Source organism: Lissotriton vulgaris, chromosome 7, assembly GCF_964263255.1.
Source record: "Lissotriton vulgaris chromosome 7, aLisVul1.2, whole genome shotgun sequence".
Taxonomy (NCBI): domain Eukaryota; kingdom Metazoa; phylum Chordata; class Amphibia; order Caudata; family Salamandridae; genus Lissotriton; species Lissotriton vulgaris.
Window position 1 is genome coordinate 155,947,873 of NC_141695.1, and position 25,739 is coordinate 155,973,611.

A 25,739-nucleotide genomic window follows, 5' to 3' on the forward strand; every position below is an offset into this window, starting at 1 on the left:
GGTGGTCTGCTGAGCACAGCAGGCCACCATCTCTGGGAGGTCTAGCATTCCCAATGGGCTCGCAAATTGTGAGAGGCTGATTAATATTAATGAGTGTCACAATTTGCTACCCCATTGGGAATCGCAAACAGTGGTCAAAACACTGTTATACATGGAAAATAGCTCTTCGCAAATTGCGAGGCGCTATTTTGTGCATTTGGCCCTAATGTCCAAAGTAAAATTGACTTCAACCTCAATATTTCAGTTCAAATCTCAGTTCAATATTTCATCAGGAAACTATCCAGGAATCATTGCCTCATCTTGTAATCAGTTTGTGCCCATCCTCAGTGATGAATTGACAATCTGATAGTTCTGCTTGTTGGACATCAGCTAGATATGACCATTCAGGATTTGCATACTCTTAGGCACTCTAAGTCTCTTTGACCTTTTGACATTTGGTTGCTTGTTGGAAATATTCCCTTCTGCTTTGGCACCCCCAGATGTTTGCCTTCTGTTGCTGAACCTGTTTTTGTTGGCATTAGATCTTTGTGCACTTTACCCTTGCTAACCAGGTGCTGAGCTGAGCTGCTGCCAGGGCCAGGGATGGAACTGTGAACCCTGTGCTCCGAAGTTAGCTGCCCTGGCCACTGCACCACACCTCCCAACACCCCACACTTATCGAATGCCACTTTTCTCGAACACTTCTAAATCCGAAGGTAACTTTTCCATCGGGACAAACCTGGTCCCTTTATCAGACTGGCCTGGCATCTTAGTCGGCCTGAAATTTTCACTTTGATCCGCTCCAGTGTGGTTTGAGCTTAGAGCTTTTTTTTTTTTAAACCTTTATTATATTTATGCACAATACACACCTGTCTGCCTACAACCCAGCGGGCCCCCATTATGACTTCTCACAATCAGGCCCCCCCTGTACCTTGCTTGGGGGTTAAGCGACCCGCAATATAATCTTGTACATGACGCAGAATCAAAAGACAAGTATTGTAGGTTTAGTTTTGGAATTTTGATGAACTGAACTAACAACATAAAACACAGACACATGGCAATAATCAATTACAGGGAATCAAAGGGAGAGGGCGGAAGAATCCGACTAGCATACTATGATGGAGCATATGTCTCGAGATGAAGGGCGGCGAGGAGATCGGTCAGTACATACTATTACAAACTTAAGCCTGGAACGCCAACTAAGGGGTCAGCGAGATATCAATGGTGTAGTCTTGCGGGGGAGTGCAGACATTCCCACGGTAAGTGTTCCATTGGGACCAAATTCTACCCTATTTCTTAGGTCGGCCCCGGGCCACATAAACCGACTTTTCTCTGAACATACACCAGTCCATGTTCTCCTTCCAAGCCGCTATCATAGGTGGTCTGTGGGAACCCCAGAGTTGCGCAATATCCCTCTTGGCCACCATATTACCAAGAGTCGCCCAAAAAGTCTGGGTCGTGTTGTAGTCCGTAGGTTCCCAGACATTAAGAAGGCATTGTCTGGCCTCAGGCAACAGAGAGACCCCGGTGACTATTTCCATAATCGTATGCACTCTAGACCAGAAGGCAGCCACCTCAGGACACTCCCAAATGATATGCAGGAAGGTACCACTCATTATTATTATTATTATTATTTATTATTATTATTTTTTTTTTTATAAAGCGCGTAGTCACCCGGAGGTATCCAGCCGCGCCTACATAGCCCATCAAGAGTGTAACCCATTCTCACCAGACGCGTACCAGTTAGATATACACGATGGAGGATCTTCAACTGTACCAAACGGAGGCGGGCGGGTATGGCCACCTCCTTAGGGGAGGAGACGGCCGTTTGCCAATCCTCGTCATCTAGTTCTAGGCCGTCCGCGATCCACGATGCCCTGAGGTGCTCAAACAAATCAGCCCTGTTATTGATGAGCTTTTTGTAAATCAGTGATATGGTACTATCCGGCACATGGCCGTCAAGGATACAGTCCTTCAGCGGCGAGGATTGGGGAATCTCCGTCCCCGGGGGGAAAACGGAGGTCAAGTCATGTCGCACCTGAATGTACCTGAAGTGTTCCTTGTCATCAAGCTCATATTCAATTTTGAGCGCCTCAAAAGTCTTAATACTACCTCTGGACCAGAGATCCTCAACCTTGCTTATACCAATCATGTACCATTTATCGAATCCTTTCGTTCTCCACAAATTGCCCAAACGGTCAGAATCATTTAACGTTGTCACTCCGGTCAACCTATCACTCCACCCCTTAGCAGCATTCGCGTCTCGCCACCCTCGCACAGCACTTTTTGTGGGGCCGGTCAGGGCGTCAAATGATTTCTTAGAATACAGTGCCCTGTTAAAATTCCCGCCCGGCAGAAGATGTTTATCCATTGCAAAGGCAGGAGTATGACCAGGGGCGTAAGTCACATGATTAATTGCGCATAGCTGCGAGGCCCAGTAGTAGCGTCTGATGTCAGGGAGGGCGATGCCACCTTCATACCACAGCAAAGTGAGTTTAGGTAGGGAGATACGAGCACCCCCGTCCCAAATCAGTTGCCTCTGAAGGCCCTCAACCTCACGGAAATACCCGAAGGTATAGGATCAAAGAAGTTCTGAAGTGCATATAGGAACCTGGGGAGCGACATCATCTTAAAGAGAGTCGCACGCCCCAATTGGGAAAGGGGCAGTCGTCGCCACCGTGAGATGTCAAGTTTAAGCCGCTGGAGAGGGGCATGAAGGTTACGCTTGTAACGGACGGCGTAGTCCAGCGAGACATGAATCCCCAGGTACCTAAAACCAGTCTCAGCCACCTGAATCGGAAATCTACGGGGCAACGGGGGTAGATCCCCAGCCAGAATGTAGATGCAGGACTTGGTCCAGTTGATAACAAGACCGAGTTCTTCCCGAAGGAGGTAAGAACATCGAAAAGCACATTAAGAGACTTCCGGGGGGAGGTGAGATAAAGAAGAATGTCATCTGCATATAGCGAGACACGATCTTCAAAGTCAGGGGTCCACTGGATACCCCTGATTGAGGGTTCCCAGCGAAGCCACTCGGCCAACGACTCCAGAGCGAGGTCAAAAAGCAACGGAGACAGCGGACAACCCTGACGGGTGCCACGTCCAAGTGCGAAAGTACCGGAAACCCTGCCATTCACCACCGCCAGGGCTAGCAGTCGTTCATAAAGGAGCTGCACCCAGGCGATGAGCTTAGAGATTTTTAGCGTTATATTTCATTTAAACTTACAAAACTCATATCTCTGGTTCCACTCATTGGATTTCTGTCAGTTTAGTGTCATTTTATTTATTTAAATATATACTATTTTTATAAATTGGTTTAGGATTTTTCTTGTGTTCTGTAGTTCATTTATTATTGTTTGAGTGCCTCTATGTTAAGCTTTGTGGCAAGCTACCAGGGGGATAAGCACATATTTTCTGGTGTCTTTGTGGTACACCATGACAAAGATTTGGAATATTATTTGAAGTGAGTACTCATCCCCTTTAACACATAATCCAGTTTCCCACACTGGGGTTCAGCTGTAGGATTCTGTACTCATGATTTTTCAATGCTACTCAGTAGTTTGTGTAAAATAATAAATCCCTTGTCTAATATGATCATCAATATAGATTTCTAATTTTTTTAATTCTCCTTTATTTTTAATTGGGCATTTTTCCCTTTTTGCGAAATTTTCGAAATTCCACTCCTATTCCCATATTTATGCACATGTGCGATTTGGGACAATGAAGATGAATCTAAGCAACATTGAAAGCTTCACTGTGGCAGAGTTGAAAAGGTTGTGTAAGGAGAGGGGGGATGAAGCTACCAAAAGGTCTGAGGAAACACTAACACCAGATAGCCCTAAGATCCTAGGATGAGGTCTGCAGGCTGGAGAATTGTTACCAAGATTATTAGTTAAAAAATGTAGAAAGGGATAGTTTCAATCCCTGAATCAGACTGCATAGATTGGTATCACATTACCTCTCAGAAACAGTGGAGGCACTACTGGCTACCCTAATCAAGCCCTCTTCCCCTTACCTAGAATGAAACTTATTAAAGATGTAAGAGTCTCTAAAGCACAAGGTTCAGATAGTTTAGCCATTTTACTTTTAAAACAGAATTCCAAACTGTAGAGAAATTTCCTTGCCCTATATTTTCCTCTTGTTATACTGGGTGTAAAACTGTAAAGTCTATGACATGGAGCATTAATGTGCGTATTCATAAGAAAGAATTTTGTCTCTACCCAAAAAATTATAGACAGAGTTAATTGCTAAACACAATTGCTAAAATATGTGTAACATCTGTCTTGAAGCAGCTTCAAGCTTGGGTGTATTTTGAGTCTTGATAGTATTACAATGGTGCAAGTAATGTTTAATAGACATGTGTAAAGAAAGAGACAGCTGGTACATGCCACATTTACAGGTTTTTCTGTAGCAATTGATAAGGTTACCAGATGAATTTTACTGCATAACCTGGCTGCCCATTGGATTCCAGGGTAGTTGTTTAGAGTGTTAGCAGCGTTACATACTAACACTTGGGCCAAAGTCCTCATCAGGTGAAACAGAGAAATGACTGAAACATACCATCCTTTAGTGGCGGTGGCTTTAAGCATCACTATTCACAAAGAAGGGGAGGGGGTCAAAATATTATACAACTCCACCACCCCAAATTTTTATTTATTTATTTATTTAATTTGTATAGCGCGTTATAACCGCCGGGGTCTCTAAGCGCCAAACCCCCAAGACAAAGTATACACACAAGAAGGGGTGGAGATATTACAGTACACTTGTAACAACACAAAACAGAAAAAAATACATCTGTTTTGAAAAACTGCCCTCACTCACACACAAAAGTGTGTGACATGCTTCATCATCGGGTCTGCTTACAACACACCCTGGTGTAGCCACACTCGGGCGGAGCATAAGGGAAGGGCTAAAAAATAACAAATACGAGATCACAAGACACAACACAAAAACAAAAATAACAAACACAGTGATAGAACAGTGAATATCACCATGTGACTGGGAATGGTGATACGACAAAGTGCAGTTTATGGGAAAGTGCTCTAAAACTGGTTTGGGGATACCAATCAGAAATGTATTTATAGGTTCCACATATTATGGGGAGAAGTGTGGCTCAGGGGTTAGAGGCGGCAGACCTGGAGCTTGAGTTCGGCCCTGGACCAGGGTTCAATTCCCCGCCTCAGCGGGTCTTTGGCTCAAAAATTCCACGGACTCTTTAATTCTCGCTCCGGTGCCTTCTCGACTCACGGGTTCACACTCTGCGACTCTGGGCAATAGCTTGCTTAATCTCCACAACGGCCCCTCGCGGTGGGATGCCTGGCTTTCACCTTCTGGATACCCTGCCAGGGTTATCTCACAGGGGAATACCAGGACGGGTTCCCTAAGCAAGGGCGGAGATGCCCCAGGGTAAGTCGTGCGCTATATAAGTTTCATTCAATTCATTTCATTTCATTTCATTTCATTCATTTCATTTCATCATTTCATTTCATCATTTCACAACCAGGATTAAAAAAGAATTAGGATGAGTCATGTTTAGAGGAGAAGATTAGGTTCTCAAAACACTCCTTCTGGTACTGCTTGTGCCAACATGTTTCGTTCGACTTACTGCGCCTCAAAGGTCACCCGGTCTTCTTCAGGACGTCTATTGTTCCCAGTCCGGGAATTGGCCCAACCGCAATTCAGTCAGAAAGCCAAAATAAACTAGTCTCTGGTGATCATAATTCGATCATCACGTGTGGAGGAGATTCCCAACAACACGGGATACATATACTGAAAAGAAGCATAATAATATATGAGCTTTCATTTATGTGCCAGACTAAGGAATCCCCTCATAGGCATCAAAATTTGTTGTGTCTACCCTGTTCCCCTATTAGGGTTACCTGTAGCGTTTATTATCCACTACATCACCCTGATGGTGATCACATTTACCGCCCCGATATTATTAAGGAAAAAAGAAAAAATTATAAAATGTATACTGCTGCATAAAATAAGTCACCACGCCTTACTGTAAGTACACCCTCCTCAAATCTATTGTGTTTACAAGAAGGCATACATCCACACTGAATCCATATAATCACTTAGAGAGGGCCCCTCCCATGTACTCACCGAGTTTAACAATATTAAAAGCTCGAAGTGGCACCCCGCAGGGAGGTCTCCCAAGAACACAAACAGTGTTTCAGAACAAGGGAAAGTAAACACATATCAAGCCCCAATGTCAGTGACGCTAATGAATTCACATCCCATCAAGAGGTTATCCATTGCTGATAATGGCAGTTATAAATAAACATGTGTACCTACTCGCCTCTCCGTGCCTCAGCACATAGAAACCTAACCTCAACTTAACTAATATGGCATTTTGAGTTTAAATACCTTCCCTCCACCCCGTGAAGCCTAAAAGACCCGTAATAGGAGTCTTTTTTTGCTTTTAGCTCGACTATTTTGTTTTTGAGCTCTTTATTTTCACTTTGACAGATTTCGGTGTCGGGCGGAGGTTTTCCACCTGACATCGTAATGAGCTCCTAAATGTATTATTGTATGCAGATGATTTCTTTAGTTGGCTCTAACTTCTGTTGGTCTCCTGCAAGGGCTGTCTGCTCTTTAGCAATTTTCCTACTCCCACTGTCGAAATATCAGCACAAACAAGTCTAAGATCTTGGCGTTTAGTAAGAATTTAAGTAGACCCAAATGTAATTGCTACCCAGATAGCATAAGATTGGGGTTGGTCCCCTATAATAAATATCTTGAAGTTATTCTAATACCTCCAATTCCCTCAATTTTAAGGACATGTTTAACAGCTATGGGGAAACACAAGCTATTTAAAAAAAAATATATAGGACAACGATTGCTCCTACTATTTTATATTGTATTGAATGTATAACAAATACAACATTAACATTTTTTAAGAGAGTGAGAAATCTGGTTCTAAGTTCCTAGATGACTGTTAGGAGAAGTCTTTCCATTCAGACCATTCACTTGGACCTACAATTACCTGCTAGCCAAACAACTTATGAGTACAGAGCTTATGGTGCAATTTTGAGAAGGGGGCCACAGGAATTATAATTCTAAATCTAATACATTATGTAACACTACCAGAATTTATGTTATGTTATGTTATGTTATAAAGCATTTTATTGCGCGATCTGCTACTACAAAGTATCCTGGCGCGATATGTGAGCACTAAACTGACCCAGTCCAAGAACAGAAGGAAACAGGGAGCTAAATACTGAGATTAAAAAGATGGGTTTTCAAGCCTTTCTTAAATTCTGCCAATGTAGTTAAAGATCTCAGAAAGAACGGCAAGGCATTCCAGGCCCGTGCTGTTTGGACAGAAATTGACTGACCACCCAGTCTCGCGTATCTGACTTTAGGCATAGACATCAGACGGAGATTGGCCGATCGAAGAGCACGATGAGGGGTATACAAGGAAAACCTTTTGTGCAAGTATTGTGGACCTTGCTGATGCACGGCCCGAAAGGCCAGAACCAGTGATTTGAACATAATGCGATGTGCCACTGGGAGCCAGTGGAGCTCTCGAAGATGGGCACGTGCACTAGTTCTTCGTGGGAGATGGAACAGAAGTCGCACGGCCGCGTTCTGAATAATATGCAGCCGCTTTATAAGGTATTTAGGGAGACCACTGTAGAGAGCATTGGCATAATCAAGCCTTGATAGGATCAAAGCACGCAGAACAGTCTCCTTAGCCTCCCTGTGGAGAAGGGGAAGGAATCTCTTGAGTGACTTGAGGGTCGCGAAACAGGTCGCAGTAAGTTTTTTTAGATGAGCTTCAAACTTAAGATCCTGTCCAAACCAGACCCCCAAATTTTTGGCCGGGCCTCCGTGATAGCTAGGACATGCAGAATCGGTCGGCCAAATAAGCTCTCTAAAATTGGCTGGAAAATTGCCATAATATAAAAGCTCTGACTTGTCCTCATTGCATTTAAGCTGGGCTGAGACAAGCCATCGGAAGACATGGGTCAAACAGGAACAGACAGCCTGAGCGTCTAAGCAGTCCTTAGGCCAGGTGAACAACAGCTGCGTGTCATCAGCGTATGACATTATTTTGGCTCCCCACTGCTCAGCCAGATAGATCAACGGGGTCATATAAACGTTGAACAGCAGTGGGCTTAGCGTTGAGCCCTGAGGTACCCCGGTAGTGAGCTTCTTAGGTGATGAGGCAAATGGGGGTAGCCAAACTTGCTGCGTCCGTTCGGACAGAAACGAAGACAGCCAGGCCAGAACCGCGCCCGACAATCCCACCTCTGCCATCCTAGACAACAGCTGGGCATGGGGTACCGTGTCGAAGGCGGCAGATAAGTCCAGCAAAACCAGGACCGCTCTGCCGCCTCCGTCGAGACACTCCCTAATGGCCTCTGAAACTTCCACCAGAGCCGTTTCAGTGCTAAACGCAGCCCTGAACCCCGATTGAGCCGGGTGCAGGGCCTGAGAAGCCTCAATGAAACTATTCAGTTGCCTAAAAACGACTTTTTCAGTCACTTTCGCTAGTGCCGGGAGCAATGATATCGGACGATAGCTGGAGGTAGCCTGGGGGTCCAGGTTGGGCTTCTTCAGCAACGGAAGAAGCTTCGCCTGTTTCCAACAAAGAGGAACGGTGGCGGAAGCCAAAGACATATTAACAACCTGGGTGACCTCCTAAAACACCAGGCCAGCCACTCCCCCCAAAACCCTAGCAGGGCACGGGTCAGAGGGTGAACCAGACTTTAGCGACTCCAAAATGGCCAGCACATCAGCTTGCTGAGCTGGCTCAAAGGTGGAAAATTGGTTACCATGTTGCTTCGCATCCGTATCACTGATAGGTGGTGAAAGCAGAAAGGGAAAACCGGAGTTTAAGAGCTCCTCCTGAATTTTTTTGATCTTATTATCAAAGAAACATGACAGTTCCTCACACCACAGATCAGAAGCCGGGAGAGCAGGGGAGGCAGCACAAGGAGAGAGGAAGCTCTGAACAATGGCAAAGACTTCTCTGCCATTGTTATCTGCCTTCTCAATCCTTCCAGAGAAGTAGCTACTTTTAGCAGCCTTGATTTCAGCATAATATACCTTCTGCGCCCTCCGCAGCTTGCTCTTAAGTTCAGGGCAGAACTCTAGGCGCCAGGCTCATTCTAGCTTTTTGCACCCTAGTTTGAGTTCTCTAAGAGCATGGGTGAACCAGGGTTTGGAGGGAGACGACCTCGTCCGCCTGCTACCACTCTTATTGGTGTGTGGAACGGCACTTTGTTCTACCCAGGCGTTGAATGATTCAACTGCAGAATCAAGATTTAGCGGCAGAGTCGGCCGGTTAGACATAAGAGAGTCCGAAAAGGTAGACAGATTTATTCGCTGGGCATGAACTTGAGAGGCAGAAAATTCCTTCGGCCCTTTTGAATTTATGGGCCAGGTGAACAGAATTAAGGCATGGTCCGACCAGATGACCCGCCTAGGGGGTAACATAGTAATCTCAAAGTTAGAACAGACCAGGTCTAACCAATGGCCAGCCGCATGGGTGGGGAAGTTCACCCATTGTGTAAGATGCGCCACCGAAAGGACTTCTGCCAGGCCGATCGTTTCCGGTAAGTCCACCGCGTCCATATGAATATTAAAATCCCCCAGAAGAAGATATCGGGAGAATTTAAGGGCGCGGGGAACAATGACCTCCTCAATATTACCAGCAAAACAACCCGCATAGCTAGGGGGGCGGTAAAGCAGAGTACCTCCCAGGGTGAAATGAGGGGAGAGGACCACAGCGAAGTGTAGCAATTCGGTCTCGCCAAGTAGTTCGGGCGGTTCGCTCACCACTGTCCAGTGGTCTCGGTAAATTACTGCCAAACGCCGCCCCTATCCGACGGTCGATCCATCCTGGTGATCCTAAAGCCGCGTGGTATAGCAAATTCAACCACCGGCATGCAGGACTCAGAAAGCCAAGTTTCAGTGACGAAGAGGAGATCAAGCTCCTTCTCATCAAGCAGCTCAAAGATATCGGCCGCGTGTCTGACCATTGATCTAGCATTGATCAGGCCGGCTTTAATAATATCTAGATTGGTCCGGGACGCACCGGCCGGAGAGTGACGGCTAGCAAAGCAGAACCCACAAGCCGGGCAACGGCGATGCATAGTCTCTAACACCTCCCAGGATTTGGTGGCATCGCAGCTGAAGGTATTGAGGGCACACAACTCCTCAGAAGAATACCTCAGAGAGCCAGCCTGAGTGCAGCGTGGAAAGTAAGAGGGAGACCCAGCCCTGGGCCCGTCCGGGACACGGACGGGCACAGACGGGCCCTCCTTTGGCGCTCCTTCGGCGCGCAGACGGCGCGCCCGCAGCGCGCGACCGCTGCGCGCTCGGCGCATTTGCTGCGTTAAGTAGGGGCGGGCGAGGCAGGAGACTAGAGCGCCAACCCCAGTGCAATGCGGTCCCGCCTCACTTCCGGGAACCGCTGGGGCCGAGCGCTGAGGGCGGCGCTAGATAGAATGTGCAAATAACGCGACTCAAAAGTGCATCGTGCAGTGGCCCAAGGCAGAGAGGTAGGCAAGTTAAAGCAGGTCAAATAACAATTAATTATTTAAAAACGAGTAAGTTTAAAAAAACGGTAGCAAGTAAGTTAAAAATCGGCAGTAGCAGAGCAAGGTATGGGGCGGATGTTACTCACATAGTGACGCACTGGCCTCCCTGCTCCAAATAAGCAGGGTTATCTGGTTGAGAAAGAAAAAAGAGTTCACAATATTTAGGAATCGGTTTTTGTATTGAACAAGCTTGGTTTAATAGTTGGTTCTTTTGGACTTGGCCCTCTCTGAAGGGTTTCCTCAAACCTTTTGCCTTCGCCCTCCTGTTTTTCTGAATGTGTTTTGTTGGCTTTAGGGATCTGTTCACTTTAGCACTGCTGACGAATGCTAGAGTGCATATGCTCTCACTTGAAAACATGGTGATATTGGTTTATACCTGATTAGCGCATTTAGTTTACTTGTTATAAGTTCCTAGTATATGGTACTGCATATACCCAGGACCTGTACATTAAGGGGCCGATTCTGATTCAGTAAAATCCCCTACGAATAGCCGCATGGAGCATATTTTTTACGTACGAATCATACACCTTAAACGTCCCCGTACGTACGATGAAATACGATCCAAACCCAAAGCAGGTCTCCGTACGAATCGTACAAAAGACCATACGACTGAAAAATCCGTACAAAGTGCATTTGGAACACACAGTACGCGATGTCTGTACGGATTGAAGCAGCTTTTTCTGACCCAGCAAGTATGATTCGTCACATCAACACTCTGTAGACTCTTTTTCTACAGGGAGCTGAAAACGTCCGTAAAAGCAGATTACCCCCCGGTACGCGAGTACACCCCATGATTGCAGGGGTACGGTGCGTAAAGGTACAGTGCATAGGGGTATGGTGCGTAGGGGTACAGTGCATAGGGGTACGGTGCGTAGGGGTATGGTGCATAGGGGTAGTGTGTGTAGGGGTATGGTGCATAGGGGTATGGTGCGTACCCCCATGATTGCAGAGGTACGGTGCATATGTGATTGTGTGGCTCTCCGTACGAATTGCTCATACAACATTTTCCATATGAATTGCATTCTTGTTCCCCGGTCCGGATCATACTTGTCGGGTCGTACAGCATGTTTACGATTCGTACAGTTCACCGTGAGAGTCCGTATCGTACGGATTTTCCCTTGCTTTTTGTATGGTTCGCAAACATTTGAACGTATTTCTTTCCTACGGGTCATACTATGCGATTCGGACGGATTTGTACGATTCGTACGGAAAGGGCTACAAATTTGAATTGTCGTACGGATTAGTTTCCTGAATCAGAATCGACCCATAAGTGTTATTGTTTGGCCTATAGCTCACCTTGTGCCCCCCATTGAAGTAGTACTTTAAAACATGTCTCAGAGCTGCCATGGCAGCCTACAGTGTGCTCTTAAAACTGCTACTTCAACCTACAAAATAAACCTCTTGCCAGGCCTAAACTTTCATTTGTAATATAAGTAAGTAACCCCAAAGGTAGTTCCTCAAAGCTTATAGGGCAAGGTGCATTATATTTGAAAAATAAGCCATGTGCTTTTAAGTTATACATATCCTGGTAGTAGAAAACTCATAAATAGGAATATCCTTTGGAATGTGCGCAGATAGAGATGTCATGTGTACGCTCAAATAATTTGTAATTTTAAATCCTCTTTAATGGTAAAGTCAGGTTTTTAGCCACAATTCTGAAAATAAAGATTTTAGAACGTTGATATTTGCTTGTCTTTACGCATTTATGCCTTCTGCCAGTATCCTGTGTTACATAACCCTGCTGTTGGAGTTTGTGTATTCCTGAATGACAGTGAGATAAAGGGGACTGGATGTAGGCAGGATGGGCTATCCTGCCAAGATGGCTAAGGGCGGAGCTGTTCCCTTCCCCACTTTCACTTCAAAAGACATGCCTTCTGCACACACAAAGGAACCTGACACTAGTCAGTTGTCACCCCAGACTTCTTGGCGCTTTGGTTAGGGAAAGGAAACATCTTTTTGAACTAGACATGGTGGTAGTGCAAGGAATCCCCCCACTTCAAATGCTTGCTGTCACAAGGTACAAATATTAGACATCCAAAGCCTCACATCCGTACACTCCTGGACCTGTGGAATACTTCAGAAGGGATATCTGAATTCACAATAGTGTCTTACCTACCAGTTTTGTTATACGAATACACAACTAGAGGCCTGCTCCAAAATGGGGAGGTGGGCCCCTGTGGATTGTTGCTCTTGTTCACAGCCAAGCTGTCGACTTAAGATATAAAAATAAAAAATAAAAATTGAGTTTTATTTCTCCTTAATATTTTATTCCATTCCCTACCTTGATCCACCCAGTTTCCTATATCCCCTGAATACCTGCGAGTCAACTGGAAGGGCGTGCACTAGGAGAAGCCACGGTATCCTGAATGCGGAAGTTAGCAAGGGTTATCTGGAAGAGGAGTGGACGGCGTATGGATCTATAGCTTTAGATCTAGCATAAAAAAACAAAGCAGAACACTATACAGTAATTGGTATCAAATATAGCATAACCCAATACTGTGCAGTTTGTTGTCCGTTTGGATACCTGATAAGGGTATTTTAACTTGGAGCACGCCAATAGTTAATGTTCCTTCACATTACTCTTGATGCATTATGAAGTTTTTCTTGAACTTGACTTTCCGCCCTTTGTAGAATGCCTTTAGTCTTTCAAAGTTATAATTTTCAAAACCCAATATAATTAACTTATAAAGCAGCACTAAACAGTAAAGTCTCTTTCTGAAAGCGCAATGTTCTGCAATGCCAGAAATGTAGCTGCTGGCAGAGGAATCCTCGACGCAAAGCAATGTTCGTGGGTTGGGGGGTAGGAAACAGCTGGCCACACCCAGACTCTCATTGTTAAAGATCTCTGCAAGTGTTTCTTATGCAACTGACCATCAGCTGGAGACCTCAGCAGGTATGTAGCACGCGGCACTCCCATAATCAATATAAAGGTTGGCACTTGGGCTTACTTGCCAGTTTTCTCGAGCCATGATATGTGCACAACATGCAAATCAAAACTATGAGGTAACAAACATATGCCAAATACATTCCTATGTCTAAGCAATGGTACAGAATGTGAGAACACCACTTTGCCTAAGTAATACAGAATGTGAAACACAAAACACAGAGGAAGCTTACACGCAAGCGTACAATTGATCAGGGTTGAGCAATGATTGTTTGATCATAAATAGATTGGACTATGGGAATGCGCTTCTATTCTCCATAAATGAACATCTCCTGAACAGGCTCCAGGCACTTAAAAACACTGCAGCCCGACTGATTCTCAATCTTCCGCTAAGATCCTCATTGGCCCCTGTTTAAAAAGCCTTCACTGGCTTCCAGTGAAAAAACGAATTATTTTTAAAACCCTATGCTTGGTTCACAAACACATGTATGGAAATGGTCCAAAATATTGGTCTCGAAAGCTAAGATGGTATCAGCCTCAAAGAGAACTCAGACCTAGTAATGAGTCACGACTGACGCCCCAGAGATTACAAACCTCTAGAAATGGAGGTCGCGCGTTTTCTTTTCTCGCCCCGCCTCATGGAATAAAATGCCTTTTAATCTCTGCATCATCCCTGAACACAGCTTTTTCCGCAAGAAGACCTGGCTTTTTGCAAATTAAACCTTCTGTTTCTCTTGTCAGAGCCGTCTGCAAGCGCCATGAAACTCCCCGGATGTGATTTGTGCACGACATGGACCCTCAGAGAAATATCCCGCTACTTGAGGCCTGCCTTACTCCCCAGAGGACTGCCCTGCTGCTACAAGTACACTGCCCAGATGTCCTGCAGGTTGATGCTTGCCTTGTTCGTTGAACCTAAGACCACCAGACGTGATCCAATGGCTAGTTGGCTGGCCTCTTGTGTGAGCTACAGGGACATACAAGCCCCAGAGACCTTGACACTTGCACTAGCCCTCTACTGGAGTTAGTTCTAACCCCCCAAGTGGTGCCCCTCAAGTTTGGACCCTTGCAAGTGGTGTTAAAGGTGCTTCTCCTGCTTAAGTAGACAAAGAAGGGGGTTCCCCGAGGGTAGCTTTAAGATATGGGCAGGTAGTAGGGGGGAGAAACCAATTTAAATAGAAAGAAAGAACACCCTGCCTAAGGATTTAAAGGCTCTAGCAAAAGGGTCCAACAGATAAATGTAAAGGGGTGATTCGCCTAGGGGTTGACACTACACATAACAATCACATGGTCAAATCAAAAATAGACTATACAGTTCATGCTTAGAAATATATATATTTTTTATTTTTTTAGGATAACAAGAATATAAATATAGAGATTTTTGTATCACAAGTATATATTGGTCATAAATAAGACAGACATAGGTATGGGGACAACAAAATTAGGGAAATTTGTCCTACCCAGTAACGGCCACACTTCACACACTCTATCTCTTTCACTTCAATCTCTACCCACTCTTTCTCATTTAGTATCATTCACCATTCATTCTACATTCGTTCTTCTAGTCCTGGCGAATACAACACATGGGTGGTTAGCGTGTTGTATCAATCGGGGTGTTTATTCCAGGTAGATGGTTTTAACTACGGGTCCTGATGTAGTAGGGACAATGACCGTATTCCTGGAAACGCAAGCCGACGCGCGTTTCGGTGACAGGCCAGTGAGGCCGCACCTTCGTCAGGGCAATGGGCAGTATACTGGGAGGGGGCACAGGTGTAAAAATCTGAAAGATAGAGAACGAAAACAAAATTCATTTTACTTTTATATATATACATGTGCTTTTCAGAGGATAATTCTGTGCTAAAAACATATATTCTTTGTGATTTAATGTGCAATTAAACATTTCAGACATTTATGAAGTTACTGAGATTCAAGAAAACCATTTTGTCCATCTGGTAAACATTGGAGCAAGGCTCCTACACTTGACCGTTTGATCGCCATGCAATGTCAAACCCTCTAGATACACTCCCTAAGATAGATTCCCTATTGCATGGAATCTAAAAAGGCATCAGGATAGCCTTCACTGAATGGACCATAGAGCACAATTCACAACAACACTGAGTCTTCACTTACAAGCAGGTTTAAAACTTTTTTTTGTCAACCACGTTCACATAGTTCATGGTATATACCAGAACTATTTTCTCTTGCACACACATGATCCTATAAACAGAGAATAGGAACACAGTCCTGGAGAGGCAGATAGTTGTGTTAAGCATGGTTTAGTCAAATGGAGGTCTTAGATGAAGGCTAAACCATCATTATGTAAGAAGCACAGTTGGTTAATTTATTACTACATCCTTTGTCCCAATATTTTACCTGTAGGCGTCTTTTATTCAGTTTATTCACAAATATCAGGCTTCTGATGGCGATATAAATATATAGGAGCACCATTGTGGCTGGTTTTTGTAGGCAAGACTTCCGGTCGATTCGGCTCCTGTAAGGGGGATAGATCAACATCCTCCTACATCAGACTGCTAGAGTGCAACTAATAAGGTCAGAAGTTTGATCGATTACCCGTACCAATACTAATTTTAGGTATTGTTGATGTTTTAAATATTCCTTTCTGAGTCCCTCTAGTCTTTAAGGGAAATCGGGGCTCTTACGTAGGATCTGGTTTGAGGGAGTTGATATTTTACAAACTGGGTATAATGTAGCGCTATCAAAGTTTAAGATACCTACTGATATGACCAGTACCTCGGCGTAGTACTTTTTCTTCCCAATGCCACAAAAGTGTTGCAAGTTTTAAACAATAGTCGGCATCACTCAAGCCTGTGGATAGAAGCGTGGCTTGGATCATTATGTTGTTATGACAAGTATTGTTGATTCTTTACAGTATGGAGCAAAGGCATATTTCAAAGCAGTTTATAAAAAGGGTCACATCGTCGCACTCTAGTGCTGCTAATGTTCTAAATACATACCGGGGGAGCCGGCTCGTTAGTGCTGTATTTTCCTTTCCAATGTCCACGGGTCCGCAAAGGTACACAACTCGTATTAAGTGTATAGCGAGCCTGTGGGTAGAGACGGCGTTTGGTAAGTGCTAATCTACCCGGATATAGACAGCATAACCATTTACGATTTATCCCGTATTTACCTTCCATACACATAGGCAGCCGTTCCTGGACGGGGGTTCAGATAAGGTTTTTTTTGTTTTGTAGAATTTCTTTGTGGATCACGGGTCGATGCGACGTCTTCTCTACGTGAAGGGTTGCCTATGAAAGGGGCTGGCTGGTGCAAAGCCTAAGTATAGAGAGAAGGAGGGGTATTGTTAATCATATTTAGCCCTTGCCGGATTCCTAGTTATCGGGTACTCGATTTTGTGGGCTTACCTTAGTCCCAAGCGCTGTCTCTGTAAAACTGGAGTTCCGCCGACCGAGTCTGCCGGCCCACTAGTGAAGACTGGATTCTTCCTTGTTGCTTCCGGCGTCTAGATTAAATAACGCCACGTTCGCGCCTCCGGGTTAGCGATGCCAGCTGAGTACAATTTCATGAAAATAAGTGACGGACTGTCCCTTCCTCCTCAGATTTCGCCGCCATCTTGTGTATACCGAAGGAGAGCTAATCCGCTGTTCTTCAGGATAGGATTTGAAGTACTGTAGCGGCCATCTAGAGTGCGACGATGTGACCCTTTTTATAAACTGCTTTGAAATATGCCTTTGCTCCATACTGTAAAGAATCAACAATACTTGTCATAACAACATAATGATCCAAGCCACGCTTCTATCCACAGGCTTGAGTGATGCCGACTATTGTTTAAAACTTGCAACACTTTTGTGGCATTGGGAAGAAAAAGTACTACGCCGAGGTACTGGTCATATCAGTAGGTATCTTAAACTTTGATAGCACTACATTATACCCAGTTTGTAAAATATCAACTCCCTCAAACCAGATCCTACCTAAGAGTCCCGATTTCCCTTAAAGACTAGAGGGACTCAGAAAGGAATATTTAAAACACCAACAATACCTAAAATTAGTATTGGTACGGGTAATTGATCAAACTTCTGACCTTATTAGTTGCACTCTAGCAGTCTGATGTAGGAGGATGTTTATCTATCCCCCTTACAGGAGCCGAATCGACCGGAAGTCTTGCCTACAAAAACCAGCCACAGTGGTGCTCCTATATATTTATATCGCCATCAGAAGCCTGATATTTGTGAATAAACTGAATAAAACACGCCTACAGGTAAAATATTGGGACAAAGGATGTAGTAATAAATTAACCAACTGTGCTTCTTACATAATGATGGTTTAGCCTTCATCTAAGACCTCCATTTGACTAAACCATGCTTAACACCACTATCTGCCTCTCCAGGACTGTGTTCCTATTCTCTGTTTATAGGATCACGTGTGTGCAAGAGAAAATAGTTCTGGTATATACCATGAACTATGTGAACGTGGTTGACAAAAAAAGTTTTAAACCTGCTTGTAAGTGAAGACTCAGTGTTGTTGTGAATTGTGCTCTATGGTCCATTCAGTGAAGGCTATCCTGATGCCTTTTTAGATTCTACGCAATAGGGAATCTATCTTAGGGAGTGTATCTAGAGGGTTTGACATTGCATGGCGATCAAACGGTCAAGTGTAGGAGCCTTGCTCCAATGTTTACCAGATGGACAAAATGGTTTTCTTGAATCTCAGTAACTTCATAAATGTCTGAAATGTTTAATTGCACATTAAATCACAAAGAATATATGTTTTTAGCACAGAATTATCCTCTGAAAAGCACATGTATATATATAAAAGTAAAATGAATTTTGTTTTCGTTCTCTATCTTTCAGATTTTTACACCTGTGCCCCCTCCCAGTATACTGCCCATTGCCCTGAGGAAGGTGCGGCCTCACTGGCCTGTCACCAAACGCGCGTCGGCTTGTGTTTCCAGGAATACGGTCATTGTCCCTACTACATCAGGACCCGTAGTTAAAACCATCTACCTGGACTAAACACCCCGATTGATACAACACGCTAACCACCCATGTGTTGTATTCGCCAGGACTAGAAGAACGAATGTAGAATGAATGGTGAATGATACTAAATGAGAAAGAGTGGGTAGAGATTGAAGTGAAAGAGATAGAGTGTGTGAAGTGTGGCCGTTACTGGGTAGGACAAATTTCTCTAATTTTGTTGTCCCCATACCTATGTCTGTCTTATTTATGACCAATATATACTTGTGATACAAAAAAATCTCTATATTTATATTCTTGTTATCCTAAAAAAATAAAAAATATATATATTTCTAAGCATGAACTGTATAGTCTATTTTTGATTTGACCATGTGATTGTTATGTGTAGTGTCAACCCCTAGGCGAATCACCCCTTTACATTTATCTGTTGGACCCTTTTGCTAGGGCCTTTAAATCCTTAGGCAGGGTGTTCTTTCTTTCTATTTAAATTGGCTTCTCCTGCTTAACCCTAAAACATGGGACTTAGAAACATTTTCACCAAAAAGTGCCAGAAGAACCAACTTAAGACCAGGACCTACTTGACAGCCGTTTCGACCAAGGTGCATTGCTGGTCATCCTGACTTTGTAGCTCCCGCTACATACTTCTCCGCACCAGTAAAGCGTTGACTAGCCCCAGAGGTATCAGAGCACTTTACATGATCAGGATAGTATAAGGCAAACATGGTATAAAAGCATAATATCAAAGTAAAAAACAACATAATTACAAATCAAGAAAGAATAAAACAGGAGCTGGAGCAATACAATACAGGTAGTATAGGTAAAGTGGAGTACAGGAAGAGGGACATGTATTACTGAAACAAATATGGTATGGTGAAAAGACATCAGGAGTCGGGCACAGGTTAGGATCTCCAATAGTAGTTAAGGAGGTGGGTTTTGAGATCTTTTTTGAAGCTGGTGTAGGTGGCCTAATGGCTAGGGTGCTGAACCACGGACCTGGGGATCTGCGTTTGCGTCTCTGCAATTATGATAAAACATCCTGTGATTCTGGGCAAATCACTTAATCTCCCCCTGCCTAACAAAAATGAATGTGTGTCCTCATGAAACGTAACTGGTGCTATGTAAAGCGCTCTGATACCTGATTCGGGTCAAGTTTGTGCTATATAAAACTCTGCAAAAAAAACAAACTCTCGACAGTATCCAGCCTTGTAGAGCCCTCTTTAGCTACAGCTTGCAGATTCATTCCATTGGAAGTTTTAGACTTCCAAAATGTTGTTTAAATTCCCAAGTCATTGTCAACATCTTCACAGAGACTTCAGGCAGGATTCACTGGCGACGACAACTCCTCCTCAGCACACAGACTGCTGCTTTGCCCTGCTGAATTCTACCTTCTCCTCAACCTTTCTTTAAAATTTCTTCTAAGTTCAACTTTAAGCTGAGACTGGCCCAATCCAACTAGTATATATGACGTGTGACTTTTCCCTGGTCTTGTGTGACCAGATGCGTATGTTTGGCATCAGACATCAGGCATCAGCACAAAATATACCAAAAATAGATACAAGGTTTTTCTGAAGAGACAAATAAAGAGACAAATAAAATACATAACCTTATTTCAGAACATCACAGAAAGTATAAAAACATTTTTTACACAGGAGAAGACCAGTATTATAACACAAAACCTAGATCTAGGTTCCTAATAAACAAAAACACATTTAAACTAAGCAGATACAGTTAACTCCACCCTCAAATTTAGCTTATTTGCCTGTTTTTATAACTGTTCTTAACAATGAGTCACTAATTAGGGGAGCCCAGATGCTCCGTCCTAGCAGCTTCGATTTCTTCCCCTTTCTTTCATAAATCGCTCTTTCTAGCCTATATATGGAGAGTAATCGCGCCAGCCATTGATGAAAGGTGGGGGGCAAGGGGTCGAGCCAAGCAGAGGCAATGATTTTCCGCAATACAGCCATGGCCACAAACAAAAATTGATAAGCCGTCTCATTACGTTCCATCCTACTTACACCCACTAAAAGGAAATCGTAGGATAGTATAATTTTAAGCCCTAATGACTGATCTAAAAATTCCTTAATGGATTCTAATAAGGCCTGCAGATGTGGGCAAGATGCAAACATGTGCACGAGATCTGCTGCTGTCGCCCCACACCAGGGACTAGTGATCCCCCATAGCCCACCCCACTGTACTAGTCTTGCCGGGGTATAGTATAGGGCGAATACAGTTTTAAAGTGTTGTCCTGGAGCCCAGCAAAACATAAAACCATTTGGGCTAACTCCAAAGATTCTGCAAGGGCCTCTGCCGAAGCCCCGACGCGTGCCACCCATTTCTTCTCATGCTTAGCTAAGTCGTTTTGTTTAACGCCGATCAATTCTGCATATAAAAACTTGATGGTACCATCCATGCTACCTCTCATGATGTCTACAATTTTATTACTACTAAACCCAATAGCCCCACCGGTCTTTTTCCCAAAGAAACTACGCAACTGCAGAAATGTAAAAAAATGACCCCTTTTCAACCTAAACTCACGCTAAATATCGCTAAATTGGCGAAACCCTCCATTAATTATTAAATCCCCTGCCATCCGAACTCCCCTGGTAGCCCAAACTGCCATGACCTCATCATAGAAGATTTCCGGAAAGGTTAGGATTTTTATAAAGTGGAGTAAAGTAATTAAGTCACCCCAGACCAATCTTATTCTTTACAGCCCCCATATCTTGAAGGCAGACAAAAGAGTCTTCAATTTTGTCCTCTTATAATAGCTGAGTTCCGTAAATGTCATAAAACAGTTCTCAGCATGCTCCCCCAATAACAGCTTATACACGTCAGGGAGGTCTGTTTCCACATCCAGATCACTAAGACTTGAGCCAACCAGTATACCCATATACTCAAGAGCGGCAGCCTAATAATAACTTCGAAAATCAGGGACAGAGAGTCACCCTTTCTCTCATGATAAAGACCGAATCGCCCTTCTAGTATTCCCATGTGCCCAAATAAAACGATTACCCATACCTTCCAAAATAGTGAACCAAGATTTCTGAAACTCCAACGAATTACCCGAAACGAATAAAGAACCTTTGGTAAAAAAATCTTTTTTACCACATTACAACATCCAATGAGAATTAAATGAAGAGAATTGTGAATGAAATGGTGTGAAACAAAGAAGAAGTCCTATCGAGAGTTTACCAATAAATGTACTACCTAAATCAGAAGACTTCAGAGATGCCCGGGCATCTACCAAGCCAATATTGCTTACTAGAATTGTCAAGACAACACCAACCCTTTTTTTCCTCCCAGAATATTTACTTCCCGGCATGCCCCACCGTGCCCCTAAACCATTGATGTTGAAATCCTCACAAATAATCATAGGAGTAGGCCATAAAGCCAGATCAGAATTTAAGGCTTCCAACATTTCCGGATCATCACAAGTCGAACCATAAAGAGAACATATTGTAAATTTGAGACCATTTCATAGACATTCGATCACAACCCACCGACCCCATTGATCAGCGGACTTTCTAAAAACTCTAACATCATTCCTCTGGGTGAGAATTGCCACCCCCCTAGTGCGAGAACCCTGAGTAGTATACTCCAAAAGTTTAAATCCTAGCTGTTCAAATATGCAGGCTCTGCAGCCTTCTATATGCATCTCTTGAACACAGATAAAGCCTACAGATAGAGACTTAAGCCCGATTGCCACCTTGTTCCTCTTGCTTTGGTCATTTAATCCACAGATATTAACTGTCACAAACCGCAAGCTCATCAATTAAAATTTCCCTCTTTCCTTATAGTGAACCCAGATCCCCCTGTATTTGTTTAATCTATCCATACTAACATCTATACTGATCAGTATTATTCAAAAACCCTTTACTGAGCCAAGAAAAACACCTTGACTCAAGCTGCACCTTTCCTCCATATATGTCCCAAATTTGTGCTGTACCCGAACCAACCCCTCGGAAACCCTGGCCTACACCCTCCCCCCACCTCCACCCCCCCTACACCCTTTACAGGTAACTAGGTCAGTCACGGCCCAGGTATGGCAGCTGAGCGTCCATCTCCGGCAGCGTCCCCCCACCCGTCGAGTGTCCCCTCCTATTACATATTCTCTGGTGTCGGTGGGCAATTCCTTGTCATTGCTCGGCACGGGGCAGCCTCTCTACCCCTAAATTTCAACAACCAGAGAAGCCAAGACAGTTTAACCAAACTGTACTTCACACTCTGACCCCAGTAAACCATTATTGAAAAAAAAAATCAAACAGCTAGAAAAATTATATTTCATGTTAACTTTTCCATCGCACTAAAGGCATTAACCATCCCCTGCGCCCCCCCCCCCCTCGATAGCATTCGCTATGGCTCTCTGCTCACGCATTTCCTTTAGCTCCACAATAAATTCCTGGGCCTTTACTTTGGAAAAAAACATTCTAACCCTCCCTTTATGAATGACCTTAAGTCGGGCGGGAAAAAGTAAGAAAGCTTCGCAGCCCACCCCCTGAAATGAGGTTATCATCTGCCACAATCTCCATTTCCTCTAGACCGTTGTGTGGCAAAAATCCGGGTGAGCGAAGGGTAGGCAGACAAAATATCGAATTTTAATTATCGACATACAATAATGTCGATGTTTAAATATCGAAGGGACAGAATATGGAAGGTGAGTAATATCGATATTTTTAATATCAATGGGACAGAATTTCGAAAGGTAAGTAATATTGATTTTGTTAATATTGATGTTAGTAATATCGATGTTACTAATATCGATGTTAGTAATATCCATGTTACTAATATAGATTTTTACATGATTTTTATGTATATTATGTATTTAATGTATTTTTAAATGTAATTAAAGTCCATTTTGTATTCTAGTACCGTAGCGGGTTGTGGGTTTATTGGGGAATAGGGTGGGAAGTATTTTCATTATACTAAATTAATTATTAATTTTTAGGATTTATAAATTAATTTGAATTAATTGGCAATTCATTTTTATTGATTGGTAATTAATTATAATTGATTGTTTAATTGATAATTATGTTCTGTAGTGGGGTATGGGTTTATGGGGGAATAGGGCGGGAAGTAGTTTAATTATACTAAATTAATTATTATTTTTAGGAATTATAAATACATTTGTAATAATTGGTAATTAATGTTTATTAATTGCTAATTAATATTAATTAATTGATCAATTAATAATTATGTTCTGTAGCGGGTTATGGGTTTTTAGGGGAATAGGATGGGAAGTATTTTAAATGTAATTAAGCAATAACCTATTTTAATTAATTGTATTTATTAATTATATTATTGTTAATTAATTATTAATTGCTAATTTATTATTATTAATTGGTATTTATTATTAATTTATGTTTACTTAATTATGTATTGCTAATTATGTTTTAAATAATTATGAATTGATATTTGTAAATATTTTATATGTATTTAATAAAAAATATATATATTTTAAAATATGAATTTCTTTATGAGCATGTTATTTTTAACTTCTACGCTAGCTAACACTTTCCCTACTATTGCCCTCTCTGGAGTTGGAATAGTAATTTTTACCCCTACGCTATCCAACATTTTCCCTACTGTTGCACTCTCTGGAGTTGGAATAGTAATGTTTTACCCCTACGCCATCCTAAACTTACCCTACTGTTGCACTCTCTGGAGTTGGAATAGTAATTTTTACCCCTACGCTATCCAACACCTTCCCTACTGTTGCACTCTCTGGAGTTGTAATAGTAATTTTTACCCCTATGCTTCCAACACTTTCACTACTGTTGCACTCTCTGGAGTGGGAATAGTAATTTTTACCCCTACTCTATCCAACACTTTCCCTGCTGTTGCACTTTTTGGAAAGAAATAGTTCATTTTACCCCTACGCTATCCAACATTTACTTACTTTTTTAAATTAGTTTTACATTTTTATTCATTTTTATTTATATTATTATTTTATGTGTACGGATTTATTTGTAATTTATAATATATTTTTTTATTTATAAGTTATTAATTTTTTTAAAGTTATTATTAAGGAAGTATATATTTTGTATTATATGTTTATGAATACATTTTTTAAATTAAATTATGTATATTATTTATTCATTTTAAACAATATAACATATGTTTAACTATGTTTATTACATTTATAAGTATTATTTAATTTATATTACATATTTTATTTATAAAAAAACCAATATTTTTTACATCAACATTTTTTTCTCAATATTTTTTTACTTACCTTGTTGGAGATAGCATATCGATATATTTGTAACCGACATTTTTGTTGCGATATTTTTGTCGGTCGATATTTTGAATATCAACATTTTGTCAGATATTCTAGCAAAGAAGGTGTGGCCCTCGAATGTTAGCTTTCAGTCGTGTCTGGCCCGGTCTTTTATAGCCTGCCTTAGCAGAAAGTTGCCGACAAAGATAAGGATCGCTCTAGGTCGTTCGCCTGGGTTTTTTGATTGAGTTCTCCTAAACATTGGGAAGCGATCAACCTGCTTTACTTCCATCTCCCAATTCCACTGGGCAAGTGTAATCCCTGGCTGACCTCGGGATTGAGTTCTGGCCGTAGAACCAAGACCACAGACCTACAACACAGCAGTAAAGCACCAACAGAAGTAGAGATAAGGCTTTATTGAAATAACAATAATGCTCCAGATAAAGCTCTCCAAAGTTACGAACTAATAAGGACCGGGTTCTAGTCACCCTACATAAACCTTATGTACTCACACCGTTCTCCGCATGAATGCCGTTCCTGGTACTCCCCAACGGAGGGCACTGTGCTAAGAAATGGCTGACAATGCCAATCGAGCTTGTCTGTCCATGAACAATAGTGACCGGTAAGTACCTGGTCTAACCGTCCCCCGAATGAATGCCGGTCCCGGCACTCGCCAACGAGGGGTACAGTGATACGCTGTGGCCAGCAATGCCACCCTAGTGCGGTGTTCTTGACTCCTGGGTTGGAGCGAGAGACCTCGGCTCCCCCAACTATGACTGTCGTCTTGACCTGTGAAGTTCCGTGATCCTTAGGCTGACAGGAACATTGTAGGAGGCTTCCTCGTTATAAGACCTTCATAGTATGTCGGTATTAATGCCCTTGAGTGTATTTGTACTGATGACGGGACGCGCAGGAGCAGCCGCTCGACTTGCGCTTGATTCCCGTGCAGTCCGGCAATGATAATCAATGGCCCCAGCTAGACCCACAACAAAGTCCCCAGAGTACTCACGCTCCAGTCGGGTCGCGTATGAGCAGCCGCTCGACTCGCTAGATCACCCGCACCTCGGCACGCTCTGGCAGGATGTTGAAAAGAGGAACGCTGTTCCTTACCTCTCGGCGATTCCCCGTACATCGGCTCTGGCTCGACAATATCCGAC